The following is a 17,867-nucleotide window of genomic DNA, read 5'->3' as shown; positions in this document are numbered from 1 at the left end:
CTCCTCGAAGGCCGAGATGCTTAAAAAGAACGAGACGGAGATAAGGTGTCCGTGTCGAAGATGCAAGCCGAGGAGCCTTATGGACCCGGATTCCGTACAGGTGCGGGACCACCTGCTCTTGCGTGGTTTCATGGATGGCTATCGGTGGCAAGGTGATGAAGATGATTATGAAGTCGTCCATGGGGGCCGGGCAAGAAATGAGGAAGGGCAGCAAGACAACCGCGGCAAGGGCGGGCGAGAGGACGAAGAATCTCCAGGACATGATCACGAAGTAGATGCAGTACACAGTCATCATGTAGAAGATGCCGGACATGATGATGAGGAAGATGCCGGAGCAGACGAAGGGCATGATCATGAAGATGAAGATGCCGGAGTAGACGACGATGGACCATCGATGGGCTGGGTGCAGGACCCTCATATTCAAGAGCTGCTTCTCAAGCAGACAGATAACGCAAGAGCTGCCGCCCGAGAGAAAGCCAAGCTGGACCAACTGAAGATAGACGCGGTTACTCAATTGTATGAAGGATGTAGGACCGAGGATACCCGCCTGAAAGTAACGCTCATGGCTCTGGAGATGAAGGTAAAACACAAAATGACCAACGCATGCTTCGACAAGAACATGTCATTCTGGCACGAACGTCTTCCCAAGGGGAACAAGTGCTCGGCCAGTTTCGAGGAGGCGAAGAAAATCGTGTGTTCTCTGGATTTACCGCACGTGAAATACCATGTGTGCATGAACAATTGCATCATTTATCAGGACGAGCATGCGGAGTCTACCATATGTCCGGTGTGCGGCGTTACTCGATACAAGAAGAGGAAGAAAGCTGCTCGAAAAGTGGTGTGGTACTTTCCGATCACTCCTCGTCTGCAGCGGTATTTCGCGGACCCTAAGGTAGCAACGCTCCTGCGTTGGCACGCGGAGAGGGAGGAGAAGAGGCGAGAAGATGACGCAAATGATCTGGAGATAAATAAAAAATACATGATGTTGAGTCACCCTAAGGATGCGAGCCAGTGGCAAGCGTTGAACTTCGAACACCCATAATTTGGGAACGATCCAAGGAGCATCGTGCTGGGCGCGAGCACTGATGGAGTCAATCCGTTTGGCATCTAGAGAAGCACACATAGTGGCGCACCACTCTGCACTTTAGTGGCGCACTGCAATAAGCACACTAGTGGCGCATCATCTACAAGTGCGCCATTAGTAAGCCAGATCACAAGGTATATATGGCCCCGTGGGAGGCATACTAATGGCGCACCATGTGATATACTAATGGTGCACTCTGTCGGTGTGAAACGACACCTATGGGATCAGGGGGATACCTTCTACGGTTGCGGGGCGCTAGAGTGGTGAGGAGAGCAGGATCACCAGTCAGTGCAAACACACGGGTCGTTTACCCAGGTTCGGGCCGCGGAGATGCGTAATACCCTAGTCCTGCTTTGGTGGTTGTATATCTGAGTTCTTAGGAGCTTGAACTAGCTACAAGGAGCGTAACTTGTCCAAGGATCCGAATCCTTGTCCTGGATGCCTTGGATCTCCTTTTATAGGCAAAGGGATTGCCACAGTGGCACCAGGAGGAGGCATCGGGGTACTGTCACTATGCTTATCGCTAGTCATTATGGGAGAAAATGCATTAAATGTGCCCCCAACGTGTCCCCTTGCTTTATTGGGGACGGGAGCGAGGCCCGTCCCGTCCGTCACCGCTCCTCCTCGCTACGACACACGCCTCGGCCAGCGGTGCATGCAGCGCCATGTAGGCAGGCAAGCAGCTGAGGTGGCGTGGTGGTGGAGTCTTCAAGAGGCCCTGCATGCCACCACGTAAGCACGTGATGAGTTGGCGAAGGAGCCTTGTGTTGATACGCAGGTGCCTACCCGGCTGGTGGGCTGGCAGCTGCATGGGATTGGTGGTGGAAAGCTCAATGGGCGCGGGCCTAGCTGTGGCCTCGCGGACGTTCCTGGCAAGGGTCTTGCCGGGGCCCCGTCAAGGGTCTTGCCGTGGCGTCGCGGTCGTCCCCGGCAAGGATCTTGCCGGGGGTCTCGTAGGCTTCCTCGGCAAGGATCTTGCCGAGGCTCGTCTTCTCTCACTCTTCTGATTAAGTGTGTTATCCTTGTATTCACAAAGATCTGCATACCACCATGGAGGTGCCTCCCGAGCCCTGGCCCAACGCAGTTGGTGGTCTTGGAAACCGTGGGCTCAAGGGTGGCTCGCTCCATTGGTGTTGGGGCGGGCTGCCCCGGCAAGGGTCTTGCTAGGGCCGCAGAGGCCGCCCCGGCAAGGATCTTGCCGGGGGAACCTGCCTCGTCCCTTTGCTCTTTGTGTCTTGGCCTTGGTGTTGCTTCACTTTGTCTTGTGCTTTTGGTTCCACCTCGGTTCGCCTCCCTTGCCTTGCCGAGTGTGGCCGCGGCGCGTGGCTCCGACTGCTCGTGCACAAGTAAAGGGGTAGAAAAGGAGAGCCCCTACTTTTGTACACCGACAGGAGCCCCCGGGCCTGGGCCACACATAACCGCAACACGTTGTTTAGTCAGGCCCAGAACGGTGCGCGGGCAGGCGGGGCGGTTTGTACGGTGGTGAAAAATTTCCGTCTGCTGCGCTTCCCCACGACCTGTGCGCGACGTGGGGGTCGTGCGTGACGTGGGGGTCATGCATGGGGTGGTTGCCGCACGCATGCATCACGTCGCAGTTAATGGGAAAGGAGGCGGCCCGTTTACTGAGTGGGGCCTGGTCGCGGTCTTCAAGGCGTCCAAACCCCATGATCACGGGGTCGGGGAAGGGTCGCTTCACACGTCCCCTCGATTCTGCACGTTCGCCACGCGTCCTTCATGCGCTTGAGGTATCAAGCGGTGGAGGTGGAAAACCGGGCCGTTGCTGGTTGGAGCAGCGGGTCGGTCCCGACTCCCTGCGCTCTTGGTGGCTTGGATTGGCTGAGCGGGGCGGCTGGGCCCCAATCCCGCCCCTTTATAAGGAGAGGGAGGGGGGATGGCATCCCGCACTCTTCCATCTTTGCCTTTCCCTGCTTCTGCTTCTTCCTCTCACCCGCCATGGAGAAAGGGAAACCCGGCCCTTCGACGGTGGCGGCGAGGGTCGCCACTCGACAGCGCATCCCTCCTCCCCAAGAGCCCGTGGTGGCTGAGCCAACCGTGAGGGGAAGGGGGAGGGGGCGAGGCCGCGGCAGAGGTCGTGGTGCTCGAGGAAGGGGAGGACGGGGCGGCGCATCGGCTTCGCCTCCACCAGCGGCCCCCCTCCGGTGGAGGGCCACGTCGGGGACAATCCCCGCGAATTCTTTGTCAGGCTGCGTCAGTCGCCGCGCCGTCGTCTTCGCCTCCCGACCCCATTTGCACGGGAAATGGAGGTGAACCCGTCGTAGGTGCTGCGGCTACGCATGAGGGGCTGCGGGAACAGCGATACATGGGCCGACGTCGAGTTCCCCGCCCCTCACGTCATGTACCTTCGCCGAGGGTGGAAGACCTTTGCTCACATCCACAGCCTGACAGAGGGGCCCACTCTCCATTTCGAGTTAACGGAGGGTGCCCTCCTCCTTGTCAAGGTCTTCGGGCACTTCGGGACTCGCGGAAGGTGCTGCGTGGAGAGCTCCTCCGATGGCGAAGACTCTTCCTCGAGCGAGAGCGACGAGGAGGACAGCGGCAGCGACGACAAGGGTACCGGGCGGTAGGATGACGGGTCTGACTAGGTGTCGGGCGCGTCGCGCCGGGGCGAGTGCGGCAGCAGCAGCATCTGCACCTGGCGCTCATCTGGCGGAGTTTGCCGGGGGAGGGGCCAGCTACTTGAACTTCTCCGGGCCGTCTCCATGGGCGGCTGGCGTCGGGAGGCTGCGGAAGAGGAAGAGGACGGGCGTCAAGGTCGTCAAATCGGAGTACGTGGGCACCGACGCCTTCATCGCGTATTGGCACCCTGCCGCCTCGTCTTCCAGCTCTTCCTCCGGCGCCGCCATCACTAGCCAGCCTTTGGACGGCCACCGAGATGTTCTCTTGGTGTCTTCTGCCACCCGTAGCTCGCCTAGGCGCTCCTTTTGCCCCTTTTTGCTTCCTTGACCTGCCTCCTGAGGAGAGGGACAAGAAAGGGATTACGGGCATCTTATCTTTTTTCAACTTGTAAGCCTACGGGTATTAGTAGCATTTAAGACTTGTAATCCCCCTTGCTCATGTTTTTCATTCCGCATGAAATGTACCTGTATGGGATGTTTTTAATGAAAAACGGATGTTTGCCGGTTTTTTCGTTCGCGGGGGAAAACCCACGACAAGGAGCGAATCCTTGTTACTATTTAAGATAAACATTTTTCGCTCGGCAACAGACCTTGCCATCCCCCCACTTCGCTCCACCATCCTCGCGCTCTTGGCGGAGGTAGGCACGAAGCGGGCTTAGGCTCCTCGTTCCATTTCCTGGCTGCCGTGGCTACAACCAAATCCGAAACCAAGAGATAACCTTGGGTATAGGAAGAAGGGAGCACGACAGTCTAGAAATAAAATGAAGCTTCATATATCCCAGTTCTATATCGGAATGCATGATAGAGGATAAGAGACTTATCTGGATCTGCAGCCCCCGGCAACCTTTGGCTTGCCGTGGTTGGATCCTTGCACTTGCAGCCCCCGGCAACTTCGGTTTGCCGGGCCTAGGACGCTGGTCCATCCTCCTCCTTCGAAGTAGCTCGGCAGAAGTGCTCATGTGCCCTGCGAACCAAAGAGGACAGGAAAGAACAGACAGACGCGCACTCGACCTCTAAGCTAGGGGTTAGCCGCAGCTAAGCACTATCAACCTTAACCGAGGAAGAGACTCGACATAGCATGCATGCTATAACTTAGGGCGCTAGCGCTTTATTTATTTATGCTCAGGGTCTGCGCCTGGCTTTGTACCAAGGGTTACATGCCTTGCCGGCAAGGCTTGTACAAAACGGTGGCTTGCTGGGAGGCCCGGCAAGCCGTGCCTTATGGGTAAAACTTGCGAAGATGCTCGATGTTCCAGGAGTTTCTCACTGGAATGGCATCCTCGGTCTCCAGGCGGACTACGCCAGGCCTGGTGACTCGTGTTACCCGATAAGGGCCCTCCCACTTCGGCGTCAACTTGTTGGAATTCCTGGCTGACTGAACGTGCCGAAGAACAAGGTCGCCTTCCTCAAAACTCCGGGCATGAACCTTGCGGCTATGGTAGCGGCGCAAGGCTTGCTGGTAGCGTGCTGCTCTCACAGCCGCCCGGAGACGATCTTCCTTAAGGAGCGTTTCGTCATCTTGCCGCAGTCGCTCTTGCTCAAGCTCATCATAAGCGAGCACTCAAGATGACCCGTATATGAGTTCTGTGGGGAGAACTGCTTCTGCCCCGTAGACCAGGGCAAATGGTGTCTGGCCGGTGGCTCGATTTGGCGTCGCCCTGATCGACCAAAGAACTGCCGGCAACTCATCAATCCAGCGCCTTCCACTCTTGCGCAGCCTCTCAAAAGCCTTCATCCTTAAGCCTCACAGAACTTCAGCATTTGCTCTCTCCGCTTGGCCGTTGCTCCGTGGATGTGCCATGGAAGCAAAACAGACCTTTCTGCTGAGATCCTCAATGTACTGCATGAAGGCGTGGCTTGTGAACTGTGTGCCGTTGTCGGTGATGATCCTGTTGGGTACGCCAAAACGGCAAAATAGTCCTTTGAAGAACTTGATGGCTGACTGCGCTGTCACCTTCCTCACGCTTCCACTTCTGGCCACTTTGTGAACTTGTCGATTGCAACGTACAAGTACTGAAAGCCCCCGATGGCACGAGGGAAGGGGCCCAATATGTCGAGCCCCCAGACCGAGAAGGGCCAGGTGAGAGGGATGGTTTGAAGGGCTTGCGCTGGTTGATGAAGCTTCTTTGAGTGAAACTGGCATGCTTCACACTTGGTTACTAGTGCCGTCGCATCCTGGAGGGCAGTGGGCCAGAAGAAACCTTACCGGAAAGCCTTGCCGGTTAGGGCCCTCGACCCTATGTGGGAGCCACATATACCTCCATGTATCTCTGCCAGCAGCTCTAGTCCTTCCTCCCGGGAGATGCACTTCAATTTCACCCCATTCGGCCTTTTTCTGTACAAGACGTTGTCAACGAATTGATACAGAGCAGACCGGCGGGCTACTCTTTCTACCTCTTCCTGCTCCTCAGGAAGTTCTCCCGTCTGGAGAAATTGGACGGTGTGTTGCGCCCATGCCGGGGCCTGTGGTTCGATGGCAAGGACTAAAGGCATCTCTCCTGCCACGGGAGCGACTGTCTCTACGGCCATGGCTGGAGGCCCTGCCGTAGTCGGTCGCCCCGCGGCAGGATCGGCATCCACAGCAACATCTTCGCTAGCGGCTCCAGGGAGCTCAGTGGGGAAGTACTTGCCGGGGCCTAGCTTCCTCTGCTTGTTCAGCCCAGTTGATGGTTCGACGGATGGTTGAGTTAACTGAAGCACAAAAGTACCTGGTTCCACAGGTAGCTTGAGGGCAGCACGCTTTGACAGGTAGTCGGCAATGTCATTCTCCGCCCTTGGGACATGCTCTGTTTGGATACCGTCAAAGTGCTCCTCCAGTTTCCTCACTTCATCAACGTAAGCCTCCATCAACGGACTTTGGTAATCTTTGTTGACCTGTCTGACGACGAGCTGTGAATCGCCCCTGACGATGAGCTTCCTGACCCCGAGGTCTGCCGCGATCCTGAGACCGGCAAGCAAACCCTCGTACTCGGCGGTGTTGTTAGTTGACATCTCCCGGGGAAAGTGCATTTGGATGACATACTTGAGGTGCTCTCCGGTGGGCGCAACAAGCAGTACGCCAGCACCGGCGCCTTGCAGCGAAAAGGCCTCATCAAGGTACATGATCCAGCCGCGGCTTGTTTCCTTGCCAGGGAGAGTGGTCTCCTGTACCTCTGCGTCGGGTGTCGAGGTCCATTATGCAACAAACTCCGCCAAGACTCTGCTCTGAATCATCGAGGTGCTTTCGTACTTCAAACCGAAACTCGACAGCTCTAGGGCCCATTCCACGATCCTCCCCGTTGCGTCTGGATTATGCAGTATCCTTTGCAACGGGAGGCGGGTGGCCACGGTGATCTCGTGCGCTTGGAAGTAATGGCGAAGCTTCCTCGAGGCCATAAGGAGGCCGAAGAGCAGCTTCTGCACGCCTGAGTACCTCAACCTAGCCCCCTGCAAGAGGGAGCTGACAAAGTAGACTGGGTGCTGCACCATCTTCTTCTTCAGCGCTGCTTCACCTAGTCGCGCGGGTCCTGCCGTTCTGGTGTCAGCCCCTGCCGGGGACTCAGCCTTGCCGAGACCGAGTCCTGCCGGGGTGGGTTCCGATCTGCCATCCGTTGGCTCTGCCGCTGCTGCTGCTTCTTCGTTGATCTCCCTCTGCACCACTAGTGCGGCGCTAACCACTTGATTCGTTCCCACTAGGTACAGCAGCAATGGTTCTTGTGGTTTAGGCGCAACCAGCACTAGGGTAGAAGAGAGGTATTTCTTCAAATCTTGCAGCGCTGCTTCGGCCTCCGGGGTCCACTCCATTGGGCCCGCCTTCTTCAATATCTTGAAAAAGGGAAGGGCACGCTCTGCGGATTTGGAGATGAATCTGCTCATGGCGGCAACGCAGCCAGTGAGCCAACGCACGTCTTTGATCCGCTTGGGTGCCTCAATCTGCTCAATGGCCTTGATCTTATCTGGGTTCGCCTCAATCCCACGCTGCAACACAAAGAAACCGAGAAGCTTGCCGGAAGGGACACCGAAAACACACTTCTCAGGGTTCAGTTTGAGGTTGATCTTGCGCAGGTTTGCAAACGTCTCCTCCAGATCTTGCACAAGTGTTGCTTTGTCCTTGGTTTTGACCACTATGTCATCCATATAAGCTTCCATATTTCTATGTAGTTGGGGCTCAAAACCAATCTGGACTGCTCTTGCAAAGGTGGAGCCAGCACTCTTCAACCCGAAAGGCATCCATAAAAAGCAATGCGTACCTCATGGGGTGATGAATGCTGTCTTTTCCTCGTCTTCTTTTTCATGAAGATCTGGTGGTACCCTGAGTAGGCGTCGAGGAATGATAGCAAATCACACCCGGCCGTGGAGTCAACAATCTGGTCGATGCGCGGCAACGGGAAGGGGTCCTTGGGACAAGCTTTATTAATATCTGTGTAATCGATATACAGCCTCCACTTTCCATTCACCTTGCGCACCACCACCGGATTGGCCAACCACGTCGGATGGAGTACTCCTCTCACCAGTCGTGCTGCTTCTAACTTCCTGATCTCCTCTGTGATGAACTCTTGCTTCTCCAGAGCTTGCTTCCTGACCTTCTGCTTGACGGGCCATGCATGAGGACAGATAGCAAGATGGTGCTCAATCACTTCCCTGGGAAAGCTGTGGATGTCGGAGGCTTGCCACGCAAACACATCGACATTCGCCCGCAGGAAAGTGACGAGCTCGCTTTCCTATTTCCTGTTGAGGGTGGAGCTTATGGTGAAAGCCCCTCCTGTGCCATCCTCCCTGACGGACACCTTCTTGGTCTCTTGTGGCGTAGCTCTGGATTTCTTGCTCTTGGCGGTGGAGCTCTCTGGCACATCCTGGACGGTAGCACAACACTCCGAAGAGGTGTGCTTGACGGAGTGGGCGCGAGAGGTCTTGTCGGTCTTCTTCTCTCCTCCCAGATCTTCAGCGGCAGGAGCAAGTGCCCTGGCAGCAGCTGCTGCGACTGCTTCCCGGTAGAGTAGGTCAGGGCAGATCAGCGCGTCTTTCTTGTCGGAGGGGACGGTGATGATGTTCATCGGCCCGGGCATCTTCAGCCTGTTGTAGGCGTAGTCGGAAGCTGCCATGAACTTGGCTAGTGTCGGGCGGCCGTGAATCCCGTTGTAGGGCAAGGGGATCTCGGCTACATCAAAAACAATCCTCTCCGTCCGATAGTTCAGTTCACTTCCAAACGTCACAGGCAATGTGACCTTTCCCTTCGGCTGGCTCCTTCCCAGATTGACCCCTTGAAACGTGCTCGTCTCTTCGAGGTCTGCATCGGGAACTTGCAGCCTTTTGATCACGACAGGTGAAATCAAGTTTAGACCGGCCCCGCCGTCAACCAACATCTTGTTCTCCTTGAGGTTGCGTATTGTTGGTGAGACCAACAACGGCAAACACCCGATCACAGTCGTGCGGTCAGGGTGATCCTCGGCGTCAAAGATGAGGGGCGTGCTGGTCCATCTCAGGGGCTTCTCGGCGTCGAGCGAGGGCTCTGCCGCTGTAATCTCACGCGCCCATTGTTTGAGCTAGCGGTGAGAAGTGTGCAGCGAGGCGCCACCGTCGACGCACATGGCTTTTGTAGCCTTCTGGAACTCTTGCTAACTGGACTCATCGTCCTCGTCGTGATCATCGTCTTCTTGCTTCTTATCGCGGCCCCGAGCGGGCCTCTCTTGTTGGCTATCCTTGCCGCGGCGACCTTCTTGGCCGCCACGCTTCTTGTCGGGCCCTCCGACACTATCCTGACATTTCTCCTTGTCCCGCCTTTCATACTCAGCCTTCTGCTTCTCAGCAAGCAGCTCAACTTTTCGGCAGTTCTAGAGGTCGTGGCCTTTGGTGCGGTGGATCTTGCAATACTGCTTGCCGGAGCCCCCTAGCTTGTCGGCAGCCGCCAAGGCCCGGCAGGCGGTACACCCGGCAATTTCCTTGCCGGGGTCGTCTGCCTTGGCCTTCTTGGTGGCGCCGGTGTCGCCGGATTCCTCGACGGCAAGCACGGTCTTGCCCTTGCGTTTCTTGTTGCGACGCCGACCCTTCTTCGTCGGGGCGGCGGTGTCTCCGTTAGTAGAGTCGGTTTCCGCGGCGGCGTCCTTGCTGGGGTACTTCCTTCCCTCCTCAGCCCGGGCGCACCTGTCGGCCAGAACATAAAGTTCAGCCACATCCCTGACCTTGTTCATCACCAATTCTTCGCACATCTTGCGATTGCGCACGTTCTAGTGGAACGCACTAATCACAGTGGCGGGGTGAACGTCGGGGATGTTGTACTGGACCCGGCTGAACCTCTGGATGTACTTGCGTAGGGTTTCTCCATCCTTCTGGGGAATGATGTGCAAATCACTCGCCTGGCCGTGAGCTTGGTGGCCTCCAGTGAAGGCACCTACGAACTCAAGACACAGGTCCGACCAAGAAGAAATGGAGTCCACCGGCAAGTGCATCAACGAAGACATAACGTTGGGCTTCAGCGCCAACGGGAAGTAGTTGGCGAGCACCTTGTCATCGCGAGCTCCTGCAGCTTGCATCGCGATGGTGTAGATGTCGAGGAACTCTGATGGATGGGTCTTGCCGTTGTACTTCTCACCGGCGTCGGGTTTGAACGTGCGGTGGGACGGCCATTGGAAGCGCCGCAGCTCACGGCTGAAGGACGGGCAACCTACCTCGTAAGGCAGGCCGCCGGAGCTCCCCGGAACTGGGTGTTCCACGGCAGGCCCTGCGCGCTTGTCCGACTAGTGGCGTGTATCGCGCCGGCGCTCGATAGTGGTTCAAGCGTCTTTGTGAGCTCGCTCTCAAAGAACGTGGCGTTGGTCATGGCGGGTCCGCGGGTCAGACGACGCTATGGAGATTTCATCACAAGCGTCGTCATGATGGGCTGACGCTCGCGGCGGTTGGCGTGGAGGAGGAGAGTGCACCGTGGTCGCGGCACCCTCGATCCTTCCTCCACTGGCATGCGGTGGCTCGACGGAGAGCCGACCCGAGGGCCCCGTTGGTCGCGGACTGTCTTTGTTGGCGATGGCAACGAGGCTCCGGATGGTGGCTCTCCACTCATCAAGCTTCTCCATAGCAGGAGGGAAATCGAGGAGCAGCTGCGCGCGCACCAAAGCTTCCGCTGGCGTGGATGGTGGCGAAAGCTGCGTGGACCGTGGGGAGTTCCGACTTCTAACCATGTTAGAAGGAGCTACGTCACGGCCCAGCGGGTGCGTGCCACTTTCGCCAGCGCTTCGGCGGGTGCGTAGGCCTCCTTGGTCTCGTGGATGAAGCGCAGGGCTTTTCCCACAACGGCGTCCAGGGCATCAGTATGGTGACGCTGCTCATCGCGCGCACCGTGAGAAGAGCGCGCTGTAGGCGCCGGGACAGGTGTCTTGGAGGTCGCTGCGCCGCCCGCGGGCGGCACAACAACGTTCTTGGAGGGCCCCGCGCCGCCTGCGTGGGGCCTGCCCCTGTCTTGGTATCTGGTGGCGTGTGGCTCGTCGTTCGGCGTACGAGCAACGCCGCTCGCCAGGTTCTGGCCGCCAGAGTGATGCTGATGCTCGCGGGCTGCGGCCCAAGTTCTGTCCGCGACCGGTCCGCTGCTCGCCCGCACCGGATCGAGCTGCTTGGCTCCTGATGAGCCGATCGCCGTGGCTGCCTTCTTCTTGGGAGCCATGGTAACGAAGAACTGTGCTATTGGGTGTAGAACCGGATTCTCACTACTGCGCACCCCCTACCTGGCGCGCCAAAGATGTCGGTGTGAAATGACACCTATGGGATCATGGGGATCCCTTCTACGGTTGCGGGGCGCTAGAGTGGTGAGGAGAGCAGGATCAACAGTCAGTGCAAACACACGGGTCGTTTACCTAGGTTCGGGCCGCGGAGATGCGTAATACCCTAGTCCTGCTTTGGTGGTTGTATATCTAAGTTCTTAGGAGCTCGAACTAGCTACAAGGAGCGTAACTTGTCCAAGGATCCGAATCCTTCTCCTGGATGCCTTGGATCTCCTTTATAGGAAAAGGGATCGCCACAGTGGCACCAGGAGGTGGCATCGGGGTACTGTGACTATGCTTATCGCTAGTCATTACGGGACAAAGCGCATTAAATGCGCCCCCGACGTGTCCCCTTGCTTTATTGGGGACGAGAGCGAGGCCCGTCCCGTCCGTCGCTGCTCCTCCTCGCTTCGACACGCGCCTCGGCCAGCGGTGCATGCAGCGCCATGTAGGCAGGCAAGCTGTTGAGGTGGCGCGGTGGTGGAGTCTTAAAGAGGCCCTGCATGCCACCACGTAAGCACGTGATGAGTTGGCGAAGGAGCCTTGTGTTGACACGCAGGTGCCTGCCCGGCTGGTGGGCTGGCAGCTGCATGTGATTGGCGGTGGAAAGCTTGGTGGGCGCGGGCCTAGCTGTGGCCTCGCGGACGTTCCTGGCAAGGGTCTTGCTGGGGCCCCAGCAAAGGTTCTTGCCGTGGCGTCGCGGTCGTCCCCGGCAAGGATCTTGCCGGGGGTCTCGTAGGCTTCCTCGGCAAGGATCTTGTCGAGGCTCATCTTCTCTCACTCTTCTGATTAAGAGTGTTATCCTTGTCTTCAAAAAGATCTTCATACCACCATGCAGGTGCCTCCCGAGTGCTGGCCCAACGCAATTGATGGTGTTGGAAACCGTGGGCTCAAGGGTGGCTCGCTCCGTTGGTGTTGGGGCGGGCTGCCCCGGCAAGGGTCTTGCCGGGGCCGCAGAGGCCGCCCCGGCAAGGATCTTGCTAGGGGAACCTCCCTCGTCCCTTTGCTCTTTGTGTCTTGGCCTTGGCATTGCTTCACTTTGTCTTGTGCTTCTGGTTCCACCTCGGTTCACCTCCCTTGCCTTGCCAAGTGTGGCCGTGGCGCGTGGCTCCGACTGCCCGTGCACAAGTAAAGGGGTAGAAATGGAGAGCCCCAAATTTTGTACACCGACACACTCCATGGTGCGCCATTAGTATCTGGTATACTAATGGCGCACCAGGGGTGCACCATTATTATTAATTACTAGTGGCGTGATGCTAGTGGCGCACCTGTAGTGCGCCATTAGTGGCCAAAACAGGTGCGCCACTAGCAGGCCTTTTCCTAGTAGTGAAAGCAGCGCCAGTCGCCCCACCTGCTCGTGCCTCCCATGGCTGGCTGTGCTGCCGCGGAGGCCTCACCGCCCCTACTACTCCCACCGCTGGCCAGGCTATCCCTCCACTCACCCACACCCCCTGTTATTCTGCGGTGACGGCAACCTCACACCGAAGCCGAACCAGTGAACCCTCGTACTCCTCTCCGCGTGGGCATCCACTGCCGCGTCTTCCCCGGCTCTGTGTCGTCCCCTTTCTAGGCCTCGCCGTCGTCCACCACCCTGGTGCTCTCGGCGTAGTGTGGTCAACGTGGTCAAGGAACGACTTCCATCGGAAGAGTACTGCCGTGGAGAGGCTGACAACTAGGTCCACGGCCACAGCAAGGAAGTGCCTCCTTATTAAGCGGAAAATAATGATTCCTCCACCTGACATCGGGGACCCACCAGACGGGCCACCGTATTTCACGAAAAATCATTTCCCCCTGACTGCTAGGACCCATCAGCTACATCTTCGCACGCAAGGAAGTGCGTCAATATTACGGGCAAAAAAAATGATTCGCCCCCTGACTGCTGGGACCCACCAGCTACATCTTCGCACCAAGCAAGTGCGTCCATATTACGGGCAACAAAAATGATTTGCCCCTTGACTGCTGGGAACCACCAGGTACATCTTCGCACGCAAGGAAGTGCCTGACAGTAGGGACCCACCCGGTCGAAGCGGACGTAGCGTTGTCTTTCCGGTCGCGAACGTGTACGTACATACTGGTCGATCGGTCTGTCTGCAGGCTGCAGCGATGAACCGTGGCTGTGGAAGGAAGGGCATGTGTCGTAGTAGATGTGGCACGTGTGGTAGTAGAAGCCCGCACGTAGCGTGTACACGTACGTACAACGGCCAGGGTGCAAGAAAGTAAATACGGCCATGTACGTACATACGGGCGGGGTCTCGGACGCCTACTCGTGCATACGTACGACCAGGGCTCATGTACATGGCTGTGGCTGGGTCGGATAGAAACTACATCGTCGTCGTGTTCATGGGGAGGCAACGGAATGCGTCGTGTTCATCGGGAGGCAATGGAACGCGAGTTGTTCATCGGGAGCCAACCGGCTTGGACGGAACAGGCGATGGAAATGAGGCCTGGCGTACCGCAGAACGGAGGAAACGGCCTTGTGTTCGACCGACCCCGGTGGAAACGGGATCGTGTTCATCAGAAGGGGTCTGGCATACCGCAAGACCTCCTACAGTCGAAACGGGGTCCTGTTGATCGGGAGGAGTGTGGCGTACCGCAAAACGGAGGAAACGGACTTGTGTTGGAGGACTACGGTCGAAACGGGGGTCCTGTTCATCGGGAGGGGTGTGGCGTACCGCAAGACGGGACTCCACGGGATACTGTTCATCTCCACCGTCGACCTCCTCCAGCCTCCACGGGCTATTGTTCATCCACCGTCGACCTCCTCCAGCCTCCACCTGCGACTGTTCATCCACAGTCTCCTGTTCATCCAGCCTCCACCGCGCGCTCCTCCACCGGCTACTGTTCAACCAACCCTCTCCACGGGGGTCCTGTTCAACCACCCCTCCATGGGCTACTATTCATCCAACCCTCCACCGGCTACTGTTCAACCAGCCCTCCACCAGCTACTATTCAACCAGCCCTCCACGGGGTCTTGTTCATCCAGCCCTCCACGGGTTCCTGTTCATCCACCGGCTCGATCGATCGGGGTACTGTTCATCCAGCGGCAATGAGCACTACTACCACGGGGTCCTCTTCATCCAACCACCACCAAGAACTGTTCATCCAAACCACCCAACAACGCTCACTGTTCATCCAGAGGCAGCATCGACCGGCTTCAGTTAGCAGCAGTAGCGAAGGAATCGCTTGATCGGGTTCAGTTAATGGTAAGGGATCGATCGGTCGCTCGGGTTCAGTAACGCGTAGAATGCAGTGCAATCGCTCGGGTTCAGTTAGAGCCCAACGCCTCGCTCGGGTTCAGTTAGAGCGCAACGCCTCGCCCACACGCGCGTACGTACGAGAGAAACGCGCATCGCTCGGCCCCCGACCACCCACCGTAACCAGGAACTCCCCTGATATTTTCCTTGCCCTCGCATCTACCACGGTTTTTTCTGTCATGGATGGCCCAAAGAATGTCATGCAGCTGCGTCTCCGGCCCGCCCAGGACGAAAAGCCCATTTTCTGTCATGATTTTTTGTCATAGAAGGAGGTACCCACCACATCTATGATGATACCGGGTTTTGTCACAATTATCGTCATAGAAGTGTCATAAGTATGACATAATTTTTTTTGTTCGGCCCAAAATGTTACGGATGTGTGTTTTTTGTAGTGAGGGGGCATGCTGCTTCGTGAGATCATGGAGCTCTCGAACTGTCGCGGGTTTGCCAGCCCCGCGACAGTTCCAACAGAGTATACTCATTGCGCTAGGCGCGACCCCCCTTGGAGGCCCGCCAAACGCGCATCATTGTTCTTGTTAGGTACTGTGGATTTTGCTGGAGTCGGTGGACTTGGTTTGTTCCTCTTCGGTTCTTGTTTCGTCGAGGGCTAGATGGTATCTCTGGTGGGGGCAACAATAATGATTTATTTGCTTGCACTGTTTGGGTAGGGGTGTTCTGATTGGGCACTGGATCAGCTGCAGCTGTCGACCCCCTCTTTCTATTCCTCTCTGCATCCTCCATAGCGATATCATCTTCCGGGTTATCATTGTTCTCACGAAACTGATTATCAAATGAACCAAACTATGAGCTTGATCGGCCCCGGCGTCTGCCGGCGCGGCCTCTGCCTCGGCCACCCCTTGTCACACTACCTTCACCCGGTCCACTTCCAGGGCCCCGAGACCAGGTAGCTTTTAGGCCTTTGAAAACCAGATCCCTCGCAGGGTGAACTCCCACTGGTAGAAAAAAGCCCTTTAGTCCCGGTTCGCAACAGCCTTTAGTCCCGGCTGTGCAACCGGGACTAAATATGCGCGACTAAAGACCCCCCCCTTTAGTCGCGCCACTTACGAACCGCGACTAAAGGCTTTAGTCCCGGTTCTCGTGGCTGACCGGGACTAAAGGCCCGTCCACGTGGCCGCCAGGGGTCCGTCATGGCGGAGGACCTTTAGTCCCGGTTCTCGTGGCTAACCGGGACTAAAGGCCTCGTCCGCAGGTTTAGGGTTTTAGCCCCCCTAAACCTGGTTTCTTTTTAATTTGTAGTGTGTTATTTCTTTTATATTTTATTTTGTGTTTTGTTTTAATTTTGATGAAGTTTCAGTACCCATATTCTACGATACTATATACATGCATATGAAATTTCAAACAAGAAGAATTCAAGAGGAATATATAATATATATTCAATCTCGGGTGACCATATACAACTTCGAACAAGTTTCCATACACAATTAGGATGGAGGACCATATACAACTTCGAACAAGTTTCAATCTCGGGTATGCATATAAATGTCTGCGTCCTCGGTATAGTGTTGTCCTTTAGGATTGATGACTTCCCTCAAGAAAAATCCTGCTAATTCATCTTGAATTGGTCGGAAGCGAGCTTCTGGACTAAGCCTCCTCCGCAAGTTATCCGTCGCGTTCCGCACGCTATCCGATGCCTTCCGCTCAGAGGTTAGTCTCCGGATGTTGTCACAAACATAGTATCCACATAGATTGGTCCCCGGTGGCTGCTTATCCACATTAACTAACCTTCTGAAATCTAGCTCATGTTTGAATTCACCGACAATTTCTTCTGAGAACCGTCTCCAAACCCTACAGGGCAAAGAAAATTAAATGAACAAGGGAGTTATTAGTTACTTGATATTAGGAAATGAACGAAAGAGACCGATCGATATAGAGCTCAAATGATTGAAAATAATTACTTTTGCAGCATTTTTCTCATGTCGGCCCAACGCTTTGGATCCGAATCCATAGAGTCCATGATTAGAACTCTGGAGGTGTGAAGTTCAATGTTTAGCAGAATCCAGTGGAACCTGCGGACACGTTACATGCACAGTCATGCATAACTCATCGATTAGACATACCATGCATGGAGTAAACAAAAGAGAATGGGCACAAGAGAGAAACACTCACCCAAAATGGTAAGGAAATAGAATATGACTTTTGAGTTGATGCTTTCTAAGAAACTTGTACAAGTCTTTCTCCACGTCTTTGGGGTGATATTGTAACACATGTCCATTAACGATATGTGGGTCAATGAACCCAACATCATGGATGTTACTTATTTTGCATTCCCAAATCTTCAATCTGCATAATAGCGTACGCAAAAATATAGTTAGGACAATATATAGTTAGGTCAATGAACTCTGGAGCTGGTCAACTTGTTTCCCGCTTTTTTTACTTTCTTCTTTCTCCTCCTTCAATATTTTTGCTTGCCTACGAAGTTCATGTCCATAGTCGTCAGGCATATTCAGCTCGGCTTGGGACGGTGTCGTCAAAAAATCCTTAGCCCACTTCTTTTGCTTCTCAGTGAATACTTGCTTGGGCTCAGGCTCTTTTATCGCCTTCATATCCGCCTTCCATTTCTCATAATCAGCAGACGCGGCCAACTTGGTTTCAGCTTCACTAAGTTCCCCAGGCCTTGGGAGGAGAGGCTTCAGTGATGGCTCCGGTACCCTTGTGGTCTTAGGTACATAAGGGTCCGGGTTAATAGTCCAGGAGCGGGTTTCCTTGCTGTCCGCCTGCTTCTGCTTCTTCGCCGGAGGTGGATTGGGGGGTGTCGTACCCGCCGGAGGAGGATTGGGGGGCGTCGTACCCGCCGGAGGTTGTGGATCGGGGGACGGCGTCGAATGGCGTGAAGGAGGTGTAGGTGAACCACCACGACCACCACCACCGCCACCACCGCCAACACCACCACCACCACCATCGGAGGGGGGTGGACTTGCTACCCTTGGAGCCTCGCCTGGAAACACTATGTACTTCTTTTTCCATAGAATGAACTGGCGCTTGACATCTCCAAGTCTTCTCTCCCCTTCGGGTGTAGGTTTGTCAATCTCCAGGTCCTCAAACCCTTGGACTATGTCTTCCACCGTGACACGAGCATAGCCATATGCAATGGGGTTGTTGTGGTGGAGTGCTCCAGGTGTACAGGGTAAAGCACTGCCGCTAGCTA

The sequence above is a fragment of the Aegilops tauschii genome, chromosome 7 (genome assembly GCF_002575655.3).
Source record: "Aegilops tauschii subsp. strangulata cultivar AL8/78 chromosome 7, Aet v6.0, whole genome shotgun sequence".
In the NCBI taxonomy this organism is placed as follows: Eukaryota; Viridiplantae; Streptophyta; class Magnoliopsida; order Poales; family Poaceae; genus Aegilops; species Aegilops tauschii.
Note: the sequence above shows the minus strand (reverse complement) of the source record.